Here is an 18,465-nt window from a genome sequence, read left to right on the forward strand (position 1 = left end):
TTAGCATGTATGAAAAGATATTTAGAGCTGATAAATATTTAGATATTTAGTCAAATGCTTTGTAAACCACACAGGTACAAGTTACTATTACAGTTACATAAAATCAACAGTGTTCAGTGGAAATAATAAATATTTATACTACGTGCAGAGCTCAACACACACTACCACTTTCAGGTAGTTTTTCTATTTCTGGCAATAATCACTGTTCTCATAATCTTGTTTAGCGACAGATGCTATCAATGCACATCCATTTGTCATTTACTATTTCTGAATTCAGAAAGACCACCTGTCCTGGAAGGGTCTTCCTCATTCTTTGAATAAAAGTTGGCTTCAGTCCAAGCCATTAATGCTTATACTGTATATGACCCACTCATGGACCACAGCTTCAGTCCTTTCACGCATAGAAGCAATTATACTTAAAAATGTGATGGAGAGTCACAGTGGGAGGATAATGTTTGATCAAAACATTCCTGTTTTTATTATGGGAGAAAATAATACATTTGTATAAAATAAGACTCTTTTAAAATGATTTTAATTTTCCTCCTAACAGGGAGGAACAATCGGGTGACTTCAATTATGGAGAATATTTCTGTGTACAAGAGTGGTTCCATTGCAAACAGCAGGTTACTTATAGTCTCCTGTGCCTAGTGGTCTGAGGCAACCCATTTCTTTTGTCCTGGCCAATATTTATCACTCAATCAACATCACTAAAAACAGATTATCTGGTCACATCGCTGCTTGTGGGAGCTTGCTGTGCGCAAATTGGCTGCTGCGTTTCTCATATGACAACAGTGACGACACTCCAAAAGAACTTCATTGGCTGTAAAGCGCTTTGAGACGTCTGGTGATCGTGAAAGGCGCTATATAAATGTAAGTCTTTCTTTTCTGTTTGGAGTATCATCTTGCTTTAAATCCAGCAGATTGTGCTTCTCCAAAGTTTTTGTCTCTATTTGTCTCTATGTAACAGACTCGGCTCATCTCTGGATTATTTCCATTATGATGGGCATTTTAATGCGGGAATGCCAGATTAGCTTGATTCACAACTTCCTACCAAGAGGACTGGTGAACTGCCGTTGGTCCTACCTTTTGACCTGTCTGACTTGGGTGGCTGTACCAGTAGTTCCAATCCCACCTGGGTCACAAGCCTCCCCACCATGTCAAGATGCAGTTCCTCGAGACTTGTCTGAGAGCCAATCAAACATAACTCTACCTGGGAAACCACACTACATGCTGGGAAATTTGCTTTTCCAACATAGCAATGGACACATTGACTCCTACAAACTTCTTGGATGGGTACAGGAGGGACAATCATGTTTATGTTTAGTAATTGAAGGATAATATCTAAAGAACAAGGAAAAACCTAAGGTAAAGTAATCTATCCTTTATGTACCATTAGACTGAAATCCAATACCACATGTGTTGCAAACCTGTGCCAAGGATTGACCTTCAAATTCATTTTTCACATTCAAATCAGAGGAATAGTGCATCTTTATCTTCAGACAGCCTTTGATAAAGTTCCTCACAAAAGGCTACGCTAAAAGCCGTGGAAATTAAAGTCAAAACTTGAAAGTCTCCGAGAAATTTTATTGAAGGAAAAAAAGACAAACTACTTCTTTGGGGGGGGGGGGGGGGGGGGGGGGCGATGATGTCAGGGTGGGGTCTGGTTGGCGTATCTGAGGGGTTAGTGCCTGTTACGATACTATTTTTAATTTACATTAACGGATTTTGAAATATTGTAAGTATTGATAATAGGCTGGAAGAGGGGAGGGAAGTTTAAATTCAGTTAAATTAAAAAAAATTCTGGAATAAAAAGCTAGTGTCAGTAATAGTGACAATGAAACTACCGGATTGTTGTAAAAACTCATCTGGTTCACTAATGTCCTTTAGGGAAGGAAATCTGCTGCCCTTACCTGGTCTGGCCTACATGTGACTCCAGACCCACAGAAATGTGGTTAACTCTTAACTGCCCCATGAAATGGCCGAGGCAGCCACTCAGTTGTAACAAACCGCTACAGAAAACAACAAGAATAAAACCCGGGCGGCCCACCCGACATTGACCTCGGCACCAGTTTCACATACGACAAAAGCATACCCAGCCCAGTAGACCCTGCAAAGTCCTCCTCACTAACATCTGGGGACTTGTGCCAAAATTGGGAGAGCTGTCCCACAGACTAGTCAAGCTGTCCCACAGCCTGGCATAGTCATACTCACAGAATTATATCTTTCAGCCAATGTCCCAGACTCCACCATCACCATCCCTGGGTATGTCCTGTCCCACCGGCAGGACAGACCCACCCGAGGTGGTATACAGTCAGGAGGGAGTGGCCCTGGGAGTCCTCAACATTGACTCTGGAGCCATGAAATCTCATGGCTCCAGGTCAAGCATAGGCAAGGAAACCTCCTGCTGATTACCATCTATTGCCCTCCATCAGCTGATGAATCAGTACTCCACCATGTTGTAAAAAGCACTGAGGGTAGCAAGGGCACAGAATGTACTCTGGGTGGGGGACCTAAATGTCCATCACCAAGAGTGGCTCAGTAGTACCACTAATGACCGAGCTGGCCGAGTCCTGAAGGACATATCTGCCAGACTGGGCCTGCAGCAGATGGTGAGAGAACCAACAGGAGTTAAAACCTATTTGACCTCGTCCTCACCAAGCTATCTGTTGCAGATGCATCTGTCCATGACAGCATTGGTAGCAGTGACCACCGCACAGTCATTGTGGAGATAAAGTCTCGTCTTAACACTAAATACACCCTCCATCGTATTGTGTGGTATTACACGAGTGCTAAATGGGATAGTTTCAGAACAGATTTAGCAGCTCAAAACTGGACATTCATGAGGCACAGTGGGCTATCAGCAGCAGCAGAATTGTATTCCACCACAATCTGTAACCGCATGGCCCGGCATATCCCTCACTCTACCGTTTCCATCACGCCAGGAGACCAAGCCTGGTTCAATGAGGAGTGCAGAATAGTATGCCAGGAGCAGCACCAGGCACACCTAAAAATGAGGAACCAACCTGGGAAAGCTGCAAGACGGCACTACTTGCATGCGAAGCAGTGGAAGCAGCATGCTGTCAACAGAGCCAAGCGATCCCATAATCAACGGATCAGATCAAAGCTCTGCAGTCCTGCTACATCCAGTCGTGAATGGTAGTGGACAATTAAACAACTAAATGGAGGAAAATATCCGCATTCTCAATGATGGCGGAGCCCAGCACAAAAGACAATGTTGAAACATTTACAACCATCTTTAGCCAGAAGTGCCGAGTGGATGATCCATATCGACCCCGCCGCCCCCCCCCCCACCACCCACCCCGTCCCAAAGTCCCAACCATCACAGAATCCAGTCTTCAGCCAATTCGATTCACTCCACGTGATATCAAGAAGCAGCTGAGTGCACTGGATACAGCAAAGGCTATGGATCCCGACAACATCCCGGCTGTTATGTTGAAGACTAGTGCTCCAGAACTAGCCGTGCCTCTAGCCAAGCTGTTCCAGTTACAACACTGGCATCTATCGGACAATGTGGGAAAACTGTCCAGGTATGTCCTGTCCACAAAAAGCAGAACAAATCCAATACTGCCAATTACCGCCCCATCAGCTTACTCTCAATCATCAGCAAAGTGATGGAAGGTGTTGTCGACAGTGCTATCAAGCGGCAGTTACTCACCAATAACCTGCTCACCGATGCTCAGTTTGGGTTCTGCCAGAACCACTTAGCTGCAGACCCCATTAGACTCATTCACAGGCTAAGTGAGTGGGCAAAGATTTAGCAGATGGAGTATAATGTTGGAAAGTGTGAGGTCATGTACTTTGGCAGAAAAAAAATCAAAGAGCAAGATTTTATTTAAATGGAGAAAGATTGCAAAGTGCTGCAGTACAGCGGGACCTGGGGGTACTTGTGCATGAAACACAAAAGGTTAGTGTTATATATGTAAACTTATATTTACTCTGTACAGCCACCAGAGGGCTCATCTCCTGGAGTCCCAAGGAATCCCATAATCCCTTGGGAGCACAGGTATTTAAGGAGGCATCAAAGGTTGGAGCGGCACTCTTGAGACCTGCAATAAAAGACTAAGGTCACACTTTACTTTGAGCTCAGAGTGTTCAGTCTGACTCTTTCTCCATACACAACAACTGGCAACGAATACAGATAGCGAACCAAAAGATGCAGAGAACAGTGGGCACCCTGGAGAACTGATGATTGGAAAACTTTTGTGGAGCAACTCGACCAATACTTCGTAGCCAACGAGTTAGATGGAGAAGAGAACACTGCCAAACAAACGACGATCCTCCTCACCGTCTGTGGGGCACAAACGTATGGCCTCATGAAAAATCTGCTTATTTCAGCGAAACCCATGGAAAAATCGAACGATGATTTGTGCACACTAGTCCGAGAGCATTTGAACCCGAAGGAAAGCGTTCTGATGGCAAGGTACCAGTTCTACACCTACAAAAGGTCTGAAGGCCAGGAAGTGGCGAGTTATGTCGCCGAGCTAAAACACCTTGCAGGACATTGCGAATTTGAAGGACATTTGGAGCACATGCTCAGAGACTTTTTCGTACTTGGCAGTGGCCACGAAACCATACTTCGCAAACTTTTGACTGTATGGACCCCAACCTTGAGTAAGGCCATAGCAATAGACCAGGCATCCATTGTCACCAGTGACAATACGGAGCAAATCTCTCAGCATACAAGTGCTGCTACAAGTACTGTGAACAATGTGATGTTTTCAAATCGCAACATACAGGGCAGGTCACACATGCCTGCAGCTGCAGGTCCGCAGATGTCTCAGAGTCCACCATCAAGGGTGATGGATGCAAGGCCATTAACACCTTGTTGGCGCTGTGGGGATGATCATCGTTTCCTTTCATGCCGACTCAAAGGGTACGTTTGCAAGGGCTGTGGAATAATGGGACACCTCCAATGTATGTGCAAGCGAGCAGCAAATCCTGTTAAACCTGCAAACCACCATGTTGCAGAGGAGAACAGATCCACGGAGGATCATGAAATATCAGAGCCTTAGACCAAGGAGGCAGAAGTGCATGGGGTGCACAAATTCGCCACAAATTGTCCCCCGATAATGCTGAATGTTGAACTAAATGGACTCCTAGTGTCAATGGAGCTGGACACGGGTGCGAGCCAGTCCAGCATGGGCAAAAAGACTTTGGAGAAATTGTGGTGCAGCAAAGCCTCGAGGCCAGTCTTAACTCCAATTCGCACGAAACTAAGAACTTACACAAAGGAACTGATTCCCGTAATCGGCAGTGCTACTGTAAAGATCTCCTACAATGAAGCTGTGCACAAGCTACCACTCTGGGTGGTACCGGGCGATGGTCCCACGCTGCTCGGCAGGAGCTGGCTGGGAAGGATACGCTAGAACTGGGATGACGTCCGAGCGCTATCGCCCGCTGACGACACTTATGTGCCCAGGTCTTAAACAAGTTCACTTCGCTGTTCGAACCAGGCATCGGGAAATTCTAAGGAGCAAAAGTGCAGATCCACCTAATTCCAGGGGCGTGACCCATCCATCACAAGGCGAGAGCAGAACCGTACATGATGAGAAAGGGTAGAGATCGAGCTAGACCAGCTGCAAAGAGAGGGCATCATCTCACCGATCGAGTTCAACGAGTGGGCCAGTCCTATTGTCCCAGTCCTCAAGGGAGACGGCACCGTCAGAACCTGTGGTGATTACAAAGTAACTGTTAATAGTTTCTCCCTGCAGGACCAATACTCACTACCAAAGGGCGATGACCTGTTTGCAACGCTTGCGGGAGGAAAGACGTTCACGAAGCTGGATTTGACTTCAGCCTATATGACGCAGGAACTGGAGGAATCATCGAAGGGCCTCACCTGCATCAACACGCACAAAGGTCTTTTCATTTATAACAGATGCCCGTTTGGAATTCGATCAGCGGCGGCAATATTCCAGAGAAACATGGAAAGCTTACTGAAGTCGGTCCCACACACTGTGGTCTTCCAGGAAGACATCTTGGTCACAGGTCGGGACAGAGTCGAGCATCTGCAGAACCTGGAGGAGGTTCTTAGTCGACTCAACCACGCGGGGCTCAGGTTAAAATGCTCGAAGTGCGTTTTCCTGGTGCCTGAAGTAGAGTTCCCGGGGAGGAGGATCGCGGCGGACGGCATCAGGCCCACCGATTCGAAGATGGAGGCAATCGAGAACGCACCGAGGCCACAGAACATGATGGAGTTGCGGTGGTTTCTGGGACTCCTGAACTACTTTGGTAACGTCTTACCGGGTCTCAGCACACTACTAGAACCACTGCACGTCTTACTGCGTAAAGGGGACGAATGGGCATGGGGCCAAAAGCCAAGAAAATGCCTTTGTAAAAGCTAGAAAATTGTTATGTTCAAACAAATTACTTGTATTGTATGATCCATGTAAGCGTTTGGTACTAGCATGTGATGCATTGTCATATAGCGTCAGGTGTGTATTGCAACAAGCTAATGATTTCGGGAAATTGTAACCGGTTGCTTGTGCATCCACGACTCTGTCGAATGCTGAAAGAGCCTAGAGCATGATTGAAAAAGAAGCGTCAGCATGTGTCTATGGGGTAAAAAAAATGCATCAATATCTGTTTGGGCTAAAATTCGAATTGGAAACTGACCATAAGCCACACATATCCCTGTTTTCCGAGAATAAGGGGATAAATACTAATGCATCGGCCTGCATCCAGAGATGGGCGCTCACGTTGTCTGCATACAACTACTCCATCCGCCACAGGCCAGGCACAGAAAACTGCGCCAATGCTCTCAGTAGGATGCCATTGCCCACCACGGGGGTGGAAATGGCGCAGCCCGCAGATCTAGCCATGATTATGGAGGCATTCGAGAGTGAGCAATCACCCGTCACTGCCCGGCAGATCAAAACCTGGATGAGCCAGAACCCTTTATTATCCCGAGTCAAAAACTGTGTGCTTCACGGGAGCTGGTCCAGTCTCAGTGGAAATGCAGGAAGAGATAAAACCGTTTCAGCGGCGCAAAGATGAAATGTCTATACAGGCAGACTGCCTTCTGTGGGACAATCGAGTAGTGGTTCCCAAGAAGGGCAGAGACACCTTCATCAGTGACCTCCACAGTACCCACCCAGGCATCGTAATGATGAAAGCGATAGCCAAATCCCATGTATGGTGGCCCAGTATCGATGCGGACTTAGAGTCCTGCGTGCACAGATGTAATACATGCTCGCAGTTAAGCAATGCACCCGGGGACACGCCGCTAAGTTTATGGTCTTGGCCCTCCAAACCGTGGTCAAGGGTAACATGTCGACTATGCAGACCCGTTCTTGGGTAAAATGTTCCTTGTGGTTGCCCTTGATTCCGAAGATAGGGGGTTGACTTATGAGGAAAGGTTGAGTAGGTTGGGCCTCTACTCATTGGAATTCAGAAGATTGAGAAGAGGCCAGCATCACGAGAGGAGCGTGCTCGGGACTACAAAGGGCGGCGGCAATGAGTGGGAGTGGTGGCAGTCGAGGAAGCCAGCTGGAGCAGAGGCCGAAGGTAAAACAAAGAAGTAAAAAGAAATCGAAGTGTGACATCACAGACAAGCAGGTAAGTGATTGGCTGGTGGATTAGTAAGTATTTAATCTTTTTCTTTTTCTTTCTTTATCAGTAGGTAACCTTTGACATTGTTGCCAAATTAAGTTAATTTAGGAGTTAAGTCATGGAAGAAGAGTCCAGACCCCTTTCATGCTTCTCGTGTGCTATGTGGGAAGTCAGGGACGCTCCCAGTGTCCCAGACTACTATGTGTGCAGGAAGTGTGCCCAGCTGAAGCTCCTGACAGACCACATTGCGACACTGGAGCTGCGCATGGACTCACTCTGCAGCATCCGCACTGCTGAGGATATCGTGAATAGCACATTTAGTGAGTTGGTCACACCGCAGGTAAAGGTTACACAGGCAGATAGGGAATGGCTGACCATCAGGCAGAGCAGTGGAAGGAAGGTAGTGCAGGGGACCCCTGCGGTCATCTCCCTCCAAAACAGATATACCGTTTTGGACACTGTTGGGGGAGATGACTCATCAGGGGAAGGCAGCAGCAGCCAAGTTCATGGCACCAGGGGTGGCTCTGCTGTCCAGGAGGGCAGGACAAAGAGTGGGAGAGCTATAGGAGTTGGGGATTCTCTTGTAAGGGGAATAGACAGGAGGTTCTGCGGCCGCAATCGAGACTCCAGGATGGTATGTTAACTCCCTGGTGCAAGGGTCAAGGATGTCTCGGAGCGGCTGCAGGGCATTTTAGAGGGGGAGAGTGAACAGCCAGTTGTCGTGGTGCATATAGGTACCAATGATATAGGTAAAAAACGGAATGAAGTCCTATAAGCTGAATTTAGGGAGCTAGGAGTTAAATAAATAAGTAGGACCTCAAAGGTAGTAATCTCAGGATTGCTACCAGTGCCACATGCTAGTTAGAGTAGAAATAGCAGGATAGTTAAGAAGAATACGTAGCTTGAGGAATGGTGCAAGAGGGAGGGATTTAAATTCCTGGGACACTGGAACCGGTTCTGGGGCAGGTGGAACCAGTACAAACTGGACGGTCTGCACCTGGGCAGGACCGTAACCAATGTCCAAGGGGGAGTGTTTGCTAGCGCTGTTGGTGAGGGTTTAAACTAATATGGCAGGGGGATGGGAATCTACGCAGGGTGACAGATGGAAGTAAAATGGGGGCAGAAGCAAAAGATAGAAAGAAGATAAGGAAAGGTGGAGGACAGAGGAATCAAAGGCAAAAATCAAAAAGGGCCACATTACAACATAATTCTAAAAGGACAAAGAGTGTTAAAAAAAACAAGCCTGAAGGCTCTGTGTCTCAATGCAAGGAACATTCGTAATAAGGTGGATGAATTAACTGCGCAGATAGCTATTAACGGATATGATGTAATTGGGAGTACGGAGACATGGCTCCAGGGTGACCAAGGCTGGGAAGTCAACATCCAGGAATATTCAATATTCAGGAAGGATAGACAGAAATGAAAAGGAGGTGGGGTAGCGTCGCTGGTTAAAGAGGAGATTAACCCAATAGTAAGGAAGGCCATAAGCTTGGACGATGTGGAATCTGTATGGGTAGAGCTGCGGAATACCAAAGGACAGAAAACGCTAGGAGTTGCGTGTACAGACCACCAAACAGTGGGAGTGAGGTTGGGGATGGCATCAAACATGAAATTAGGGATGCGTGCAATAAAGGTACAGCAATTATCATGGGTGACTTTAAGTTACATATAGATTGGGCTAACCAAACTGGCAGCAATACGGTGGAGGAGGATTTCCTGGAGTGTATAAGGGATCGTTTGAGAGACCAATATGTTGAGGAACCAACTAGAGAGCAGGCCATCCTAGACTGGGTCTTGTGTAATGAGAGGGGGTTAATTGGCAATCTTGTTGTGCGAGGCCCCTTGGGGAAGAGTGACCATAATATGGTCGAAATCTTCATTAAGATGGAGAGTGACACAGTTAATTCAGAGACTAGGGTCCTGAACTTAAAGAAAGGTAACTTCGATGGTATGAGACGTGAATTGGCTCGGATAAACTGGGGAATGATACTTGAAGGGTTGATGGTGGATAGGCAATGGCAAACATTTAAAGATCACATGGATGAACTTCAACAATTGTACATCCCTGTCTGGCGTAAAAATAAAACGGGGAAGGTGGCTCAACCATGGCTAACAAGGGAAATTAGGGATAGTGTTAAATCCAAGGAAGAGGCATATAAATTGGCCAGAAAAAGCAGCAAACCTGAGGACTAGGAGAAATTTAGAATTCAGCTGAGGAGGACAAAGGATTTAATTAGGAGGGGGATAATAGAGTCTGAGAGTAATCTTGGAGGGAACATAAAAACTGACTGCAAAAGCTTCTATAGATATGTGAAGAGAAAACGATTATTGAAGACAAATGTAGGTCCCTTGCAGTCAGAATCGGGTGAATTTATAATGGGGAACAATTATAATGGCAGACCAATTGAACAAATACTTTGGTTCTATCTTCACTAAGGAAGACACAAATAACCTTCTGGAAATACTAGGGGACCGAGGGTCTTGAGAGAAGGAGGAACTGAAGGAAATCCTTATTAGTCAGGAAATTGTGTTAGGGAAACAGATGGGATTGAAGGCCGATAAATTCCCAGGGCCTAATCGTCTGTATCCCGGAGTACTTAAGGAAGTGGCCCTAGAAATAGTGGACGCATTGGTGGTCATTTTCCAACATTCTATAGACTCTGAATCAGTTCCTATGGATTGGAGGGTAGCTAATGTAACACCACTTTTTAAAAAAGGAGGGAGAGAGAAAACATAATTATAGATCGGTTAGCCTGACATTGGTAGTGGGGAAAATGTTTTAATCAATTATTAAAGACCTAATAGCAGCGCATTTGGAAAGCAGTGACAGGATCGGTCCAACTCAGCAAGGATTTATGAAAGGGAAATCATGCTTGACAAATTTTCTAGAATTTTTTGAGGATGTAACTAGTAGAGTGGACAAGGGAGAACCACTGGTGTGGTGTATTTGGACTTTCAAAAGTTTTTTGACAAGTTCCCACACAAGAGATTAGTGTGAAAAATTAAAGCACATGGTATTGGGGTAATGTACTGACGTGGACAGAGAACTGGTTGGCAGACAGGAAGCAAAGAGTAGGAATAAACTGGTCCTTTTCAGAATGGCAGGCAGTGACGAGTGGGGTACCGCAAGGTTCAGTGCTTGGCCCCCAGCTATTTACAGTATACATTAATGATTTGGACGAAGGAATTGAATGTAATATCTCCAAGTTTGCAGATGACACTAAACTGGGTGGCAGTGTGAGCTGTGAGGAGGATGCTAAGAGTCTGCAGAGTGACTTGGACAGGTTAGGTGAGTGGACAAATGCATGGCAGATGCAGTATAATATAGATAAATGTCAGGTTATCCACTTTGGTGGCAAAAACAGGGAGACGGAATATTGTCTGAATGGTGACAGATTAGGAAAACGGGAGGTGCAACGAGACCCGGGTATTAAGGTTCATTAGTCATTGAAAGTTGGCATGCAGGTACAGCAGGCGGTGAAGCTGGCAAATGGCATGTTGGCCTTCATAGCTAGGGGATTTGAGTATTGGAGCAGGGAGGTCTTACTGCAGTTGTACAGGGCCTTGGTGAGGCCTCACCTGGAATATTGTGTTCAGTTTTGGTCTCCTAATCTGAGGAAGGATGTTTTTGCTATTGAGGGAGTGCAGTGAAGGTTCACCAGACTGATTCTAGGGATGGCTGGGCTGTCATATGAGGAAAGACTGGATCAACTGGGCCTTTATTCACTAGAGTTTAGAAGGATGAGAGGAGATCTCATGGAAACATATAAAATTCTGACGGGACTGGACAGGTTAGATGCGGGAAGAATGTTCCCGATGTTGGGGAAGTCCAGAACCAGGGGACATAGTCTTAGGATAAGGTGTAGGCCATTTAGGACTGAGATGAGAAGAAACTTCTTCACTCAGAGAGTTGTTAACCTGTGGAATTCCCTGCCGCAGAGAGCTGTTGATGCCAGTTCACTGGATATATTCAAGAGGGAGTTAGATATGGCTCTTACGGTTAAGGGGATCAAGGAGTATGGAGAGAAAGCAGGAAAGGGGTACTGAAGGAATGATCAGCCATGATCTTATTGAATGGCAGTGCAGGCTTGAAGGGCCGAATGGCCTACTCCTGCACCTATTTTCTAGGTTTCTATAACGCGGCCAGAAAGGACTGCTCCCCCCGCTGCAACCCCGGGCCGAATGGCCTTCCCGCTCCTGGTCTTGCTGCAACCCCGGAACCTCAACTCACAGGGGGACCGGAAGCAGGGGGAAGGCACTCGGCCCGGGATTGAAGTGGGTACAGCGGGGGGAGCAGTCCTTTCTGGCTGGGGTTACAGCAAGAGAGCAGTCCTTTCTGGCTGGGGTTACAGCGGGGGAGCGGGCTTCAGCTGCCAGTGTGTCTCTGATTGCCCAGGCTACCTCAGCTTTTCATGCATGCCCACAGAGTTTTTGGCGCACATATGAAGCTCTGCCCCAGAATTAACTTCGGGTAGCACGCCGCCAAAATTTAATTTTACTTTGGGGAAAGTTGCAATTTTTTTTTACTGCAATCGTGCGTTATTGTACCCGGGCGCCAAAAATCGGGAAAGAGGAAAATAGGGGCCTAAAACTGGTGAAAGGTCAATTTAGGGCAGAAATCAGGCCATGCAGATAGGGAAATGGTGGAAAAGCTTAATAGTCGTCCAACATCCTGTTGTATTACTTTATCTGGGAGAGCAGGCTAACGGGTCCCTTCTGCCCCAGAAATAGTCCTAATGTCCCAGCAATTTGATGGCCTCCCTCCAGCACCATTTCTCCAGTCATGCATTAACCTGTTTTATTGTACTATTCCTATACTTAATAGTACATGGCACTGGGCATAATCCAGAGATTTCCACCTTTGAAATCCTGCTTTTTAACTTCCTCCCTAGCTCCTGAAACTCTGACTGCAGGACCTCAACCATTTTCTTCCCAGATGGATCACTTCTTCTGGCTGTTCCCCTCCCCCCTTATAATGTTCTACACCCTCTCAGTGATGTTCTTTACCCGGGCAGCAGGGAGGCAACATACCATGTGGGACTCACGTCGGCAGTTGCAGAAACGCCCGTCTATCCCCCTGACTATTGCACCTCGATGACTACAGCATTTCTACACTTTGCTGTGCTCCCCTGTGCAGTAATTTGCCCCACAGTGCCATGCAGACTGCATTTCACTATATTAGCATGGATAGAGGATTGGCTAACTAACAGAAAACAGTGAGTCGAGATAAATGGGTCATTTTCAGGTTGGCAAATTGTAACTAGTGGGGTGCCACAGGGATCGGTGCTGGGGCCTCAATTATTTACAATCTATATTCATGACTTGGATGAAGAGGCCAAGTGTAATGTAGCCAAATTTGCTGATGATACAAAGATAGGTGGGAAAGCAAGTTATGAAGAGGACACTTAGGGCTCAATTTTGGACATGAGTTGCTACGTTTTTTTGGGAACAACTTGGTTTTTCTGGCGTAACTTAAAAATCCCCATTTTCCCCACTCAATTTGCACCAGTGTAACTGAGTTGGTTATGATTTTTTTAGTTTCGTTTTTTTTTCCTCAAAAGGGGGTGTTACCAGCCACCTAAGCCAGTTCTGCCCATTTAGGCAACTTTGGCCAGCTAATAGTTACTCCAAATCTACTTAGGCCAGCGTATGTGGCCACTTCAGAAAACCCTTGCGGAGAGTTAAAGAAATTGGCGCAGGTAGGTACATCAGAGGCGGCCAGAATTAGGGGCGGGAAACATAGAAATTAGGTGCAGGAGCAGGCCATTCGGCCCTTCATTCAATAAGATCATGGCTGATCATTCAACCTCAGTACCCCTTTTCTGCCTTCTCTCCATATCCTTTGATCCCTTTTGCTGTAAGGGCCATATCTAACTCCCTTTTGAATATATCTAACGAAATGGCCTCAACAACTTTCTACGGTAGAGAATTCTACAGGTTAACCACTCTGAGTGAAGAAGTTTCTCCTCATCTCAGTCCTAAATGGCTTACCCCTTATTCTTAGACTGGCACCCTGGTTCTGGAACTCCCCAGCAACGGGAACATTCTTCCTGCCTTTAACCTGTCCAATCCCGTCAGAATTTTATTTGTTTCTATGAGATCCCCTCTCATTCTTCTAAACTCCAGTGGATATAAGCCCAGTTGATCCAGTCTCTCCTCGTATGTCAGTCCCGGGAATCAATCTGGTGAACCTTCGCTCTACTCCCTCAATAGCAAGGACGTCCTTCCTCAGATTAGGAGACCAAAACTGAACACAATATTCAAGGTATGGCCTCAGCAAGGCTCTGTACAACTGCAGTAAGACCTCCCTGCTCCTAGACTCAAATCCCCCAGCTATGAAGGCCAACATGCCATTTGCCTTCTTCACCGCCTGCTGTACCTGCATGCCAAACTTCAATGACTGATGTACCATGACACCCAGGTCTCATTGCACCTCCCCTTTTCCTAATCTGTCACCATTCAGATAATATTCCGCCTCCCTGTTTTTGCCACCAAAATGGATAACCTCACATTTATCCACATTATACTGCATCTGCCATGCATTTGCCCACTCAGCTAACCTGTCCAAGTTACCCTGCATCCTCTTAGTATCCTCCTCACAGCTCATACCGCCACCCAGCTTAGTGTCATCTGCAAACTTGGAGATATTACATTCAATTCCTTCATCTAAATCATTGATGTATATTGTAAAAAGCTGGGGTCCCTGCACTGAACCCTGCGGCACCCCACTGGTCACTGCCTGCCATTCTGAAGCGGAGAGGACCTGCCTGCACCTAAACCACAAAGTCTTACAAACCACCCAACTCTGCAAACAAAAAGTAATAAGAATTCAATAAGAAATAAAAAATTGAAGAAAGTCCTATCTTTATCTTCAAACACGACCTGGAAAGGCAGCAGGCTAGTCAGTGCATGACGCCACTCGGCCAAGGCTAGGCGGGCAGGAGAACTGATAGAAATCATCCAGGCAGGAGCACTATCAGCTCTCCTGTCCACCCACCCCTAGCCCTGGCCGAGTGGCCTCCCGGTGCGATTTCTAAGAGATCGATCGCACCGAGAGACCACTCGGCCAGGGCTAAGGGCCGGCAGGCAGGAGAACTGTTGGAAATCATCCAGGCAGGAGCACTATCAGTTCTCCTGCCCACCCGCCCCTAGCCCTGGCCGAGTGGCCTCCTGGTGCGATCGATCTCTTAGAAATCGCACCAAGAGGCCACTCGGTCTGGACTAGGGGCGGGAGTGATTCCAGTGGCCGGCATCGGGTCTCACAGAGCGGTTGCAGCAAGCACACAGAGAAGCTGGGCGCAAGGAACAATTCCAGTTGCTGGCATCAGGCTCCACAGAGCAGCTGCAGCAAGCACACGGAGAGGCTGGGGGCGAGAGCGATTCCAGTGGCCGGCATTGGGTCCCACAGAGTGGCTGCAGCAAGCACACGGAGAGGGGGCGAGGAGCTACTGTGCATGCGTGGACACTCCATTGCGTATGTGCAGATGTCCCGGCACAGTTTTCGGTGCAGACGCTGGCTCAACCCCCGACTCGACTGGCCATGCTGCGCAACTACAGGGAAAAGGCTGGACAGCGGCCAAAGTGGGAAGGAAGTTTTTCGGCGCACTTCGGAACGGAAAAAAACGGCGCAACTCCAGTAAGTGCACTGAAAAATAAGCTGGGCCAAAATTAAGGCTAAAGATTCTGCAAAGAGATATAGATAGGTTAAGTGAGTGGGCAAAAATTTGGCAGATGGAGTATAATGTGGGAAAATGTGAGGTGATCCACTTTGGTAGGGAAAATAAAAAAGAAAATTATTTAAATAGAGATTACAAAATGTTGCGGTACAAATGGATCTGGGTGTCCTTGTACATGAAACACAGAAAGTTAGTATGCAGGTACAGCAAGTTATTAGGAAGGCAAATGGAATATTGGCCTTTATTGCAAGGGGGATGAAGTGTAAAAGTAGGGAAGTCTTGCTACAACTGTACAGGACATTGGTGAGACCACACCTGGAGTACCGCGTACAGTTTTGGTCTCCTTATTTAAGGAGGGATATACTTGCATTGGAGACAGTTCAGAGAAGGTTCACGAGGTTGATTCCTGAGATGAAAGGGTTGTCATATGAAGAAAGGTTGAGCAAGCTGGGCCTATACTCATTGGAGTTTAGAAGAATGAGAGGTGATCTTATTGAAATGTGTAGGATTCCGAGGGGGCTTGACAAGGTAGATGCAGAGAGGATGTTACCCCTCGTGGGGGAATCTAGAACGAGGTGGCATAGTTTCAGAATAAGGGGTCGCCCATTTAAAACAGAGATGAGGAGGAATTTCTTCTCTCAGAGGGTCATGAATGTTTGGAATTCGCTACTCCAGAGAGGAGGCTGGGTCATTGAATATTTAAGGTGGAGATAGACAGATTTTTGAATGATAGGGGAGTCAAAGGTTATGGGGAGCGGGCAGGAACGTAGAGTTGAGGCTAAGGTCCGATCAGCCATGATCTTATTGAATGGCGAAGCAGGTTCCAGAGGCCAAATGGCCTACTCCTGCTCCTATTTCTTATGTTCTTATGTATTCAGCGCTGAAAACCAGCTCGAGTGTGCCACACTTCCGGATGATTCCGGCTTTCACCGACTTCTCCTACCCTGCGGATGGCTACCCACCTACTATTCTCCTGAACTTTCTGTAGCTGTGGGTGTTCCAGGAAATTCTCAGCCTTCTGTAGGTCCTGCAATGATTTCAGCCACTTCTTAAGCTCAGAAACCCTGTGCTCAAGTTCTTCTTGGATTCACGTATTTATCCAGGATACATGACGCGTGCTGGAGTTCCCACATAACACAGGAATTGCAAGCAACGGGTCTCAGCTCTGCCATCATTTTGCTTAGAAGTATCTCTTTCGATCTAATTAATTACTCTCATTTATATATTTACTGTTGCCTCTTGGCTTAAATAACTAAGAGCCTTCTTCACCAAGTTCCTATTGCTACTGTTTATAAGTCACTCAGTTTAGCAGATGCTTCCAGCTCTGTGTGTAGCAGATATCCTTCTAATATATACCTTTTAAAAACAACTCGTCAATCAATAGCCAGCCACAATTAACACCTAGTCAGGTACCTATTTATATCTGATTGACTGTTATCTGCCACTGACTTGCAGTTTTAAAGTAGCAAAGTAAGTTAAAGTTCAGCTCGATAAAATAAACTGGGGGCTAAATTGGATGAGGCCCAAAAACATTTGCGGGGATCGCAATACGCTATCTGCCCACTCCCATTGAAAGTAGTACAGGCAGCACGCAAAATTAGTGCTGCCTGCTCATTATCACGGTTACAGCGCTGAGCCCAGGGCTAACCGTGCTGCTGGTTGGCTCAGCACTCAACAGGGGACCCAATATCGTGGGAAGTCTGCTCTGTATTTAAAGGTTGCCTGCAGAGCGAAAGGCTGTCTGCACTTCTTAAACGGCAGGTACCTCACTCTCACACACTTACCACTGTTGCAAGCCTCACACCTACATCTCACACCTTGCACACAATGCTAGCTAGTCAGCCATTAAAGGCGCATCACCCAAACACAGATGAGGACTTCAATGGGGCGGCCTTCAGAAGAAGCATGCACACAGAAATGCTTGGTGCAATGGTAGGTCTTGCAGAGAGCCTCTTGTCACTGTCAAGGAGCATGGAGAAATCCAGCTCCAATATTGCATGGGGCTTTGCGCAGTGCAGATCTCAAAGCAGTCCTGCAAACTGCTCCAAAAGATTGCAAGGGATGCTGTGGTGCTGCACCGGGGAAGTGGCAGTGGCTCCATGGAGCAAGATCTCAGGATGACAGCATTCGTACTTCCACCACTGTCATTCTGCCAGTGCCACTGCAGTTGTCAGTCAGCCAGGCAGCCCAGACTGCTGAAGCCCATGTCGAGGCGGTGCAGTCTACAGCTGGACATCCTAGGCCCAGAGCTGGTCGAAGTCATCCTGCAATGCCATCTGCAGTCTCCCCCACGGAAAGTGAGCAGCCTTCCACCAGCCATGCTGCACCCACTGTGGTAGCACTTCATAGGCACAGGCACATGAAAGACAGACACTAAGGGATTGCACAAAAGTTGACTTTGTAATGTAATATTAATCATTTATAAATTATGGGGCTGAAATTGCTCACTGCTGGAAACAGGGCACACCCACCCTGTTTCTCGTGTTTTTACCGGCGCGATGGCCTCTTGAGCGAAATTCCGCTCTTTGTCGTTTTTTCCCCAGTGGACCGGAAGTCGGTCATAATGGGGATGGATATGCGGTGGTAAGCGGAAGTTCGCACTCTAGAGGGGCGGAAATTGGGGGTGGGTGGAGTGGCCGCTGCTGTTGGTCATCAGCATAGCACTGATGAGGTCATCACGGTGCCGCGTCACCACGGCTCTCCCCTTTACTTAAAGGGGAGAGTCTGCGCGATTGGTAAGTTCGGTCCACTGGGAAACCAGGGAGAGTTTCAGCTGGGCCAGTGGCCTGGCACCGAAGAGGGGGTGCCAGGCTGCCTGTTGGCGGCCTGGCCGAACCTGGGGCATAATTGTCGGCATGGCATGGCAGTCGGCCAACAAAAAAAAAACATGGCGGCAGTGGCAGTAGGTCCTCCCCTTTAATAGGAGCTGCACCGCCATTTAACAAGGTCTACAGCCTCACTGCACTGGCAGAAAAAAGCAGCGGCGGGAGAAAAATTTTTTCGGCGGAATTTCATCATCGGGAGAGGAACATCAGTGGTGCACGCTCTTATGATGCACTTCGGACGGATCGTCAGCAGTGGAGCGGTGTGGGGGGAGGGGCGGGAGGAGGGGGAGGAGAGGAGCGGGTCACCGCCGGGGTACCTCAGGAGTGGAATTTAAAGAATGACAGCAATTACACGAAAAATCGGTGGCCATTCTGGCAGTGACAGGCGTTAA

At 47.2% G+C, this 18,465-nt stretch overlaps 1 protein-coding gene across 1 annotated transcript in view; it reads right to left on the reverse strand.

Moving 5' to 3' along the window:
* The window catches only part of LOC139275018 (protein diaphanous homolog 3-like), a 1,005,387-nt gene that overhangs the window by 34,270 nt on the left and 952,652 nt on the right, over nucleotides 1–18,465 (reverse strand).

This window comes from Pristiophorus japonicus, chromosome 10 (genome assembly GCF_044704955.1).
Source record: "Pristiophorus japonicus isolate sPriJap1 chromosome 10, sPriJap1.hap1, whole genome shotgun sequence".
NCBI lineage: Eukaryota > Metazoa > Chordata > Chondrichthyes > Pristiophoridae > Pristiophorus > Pristiophorus japonicus.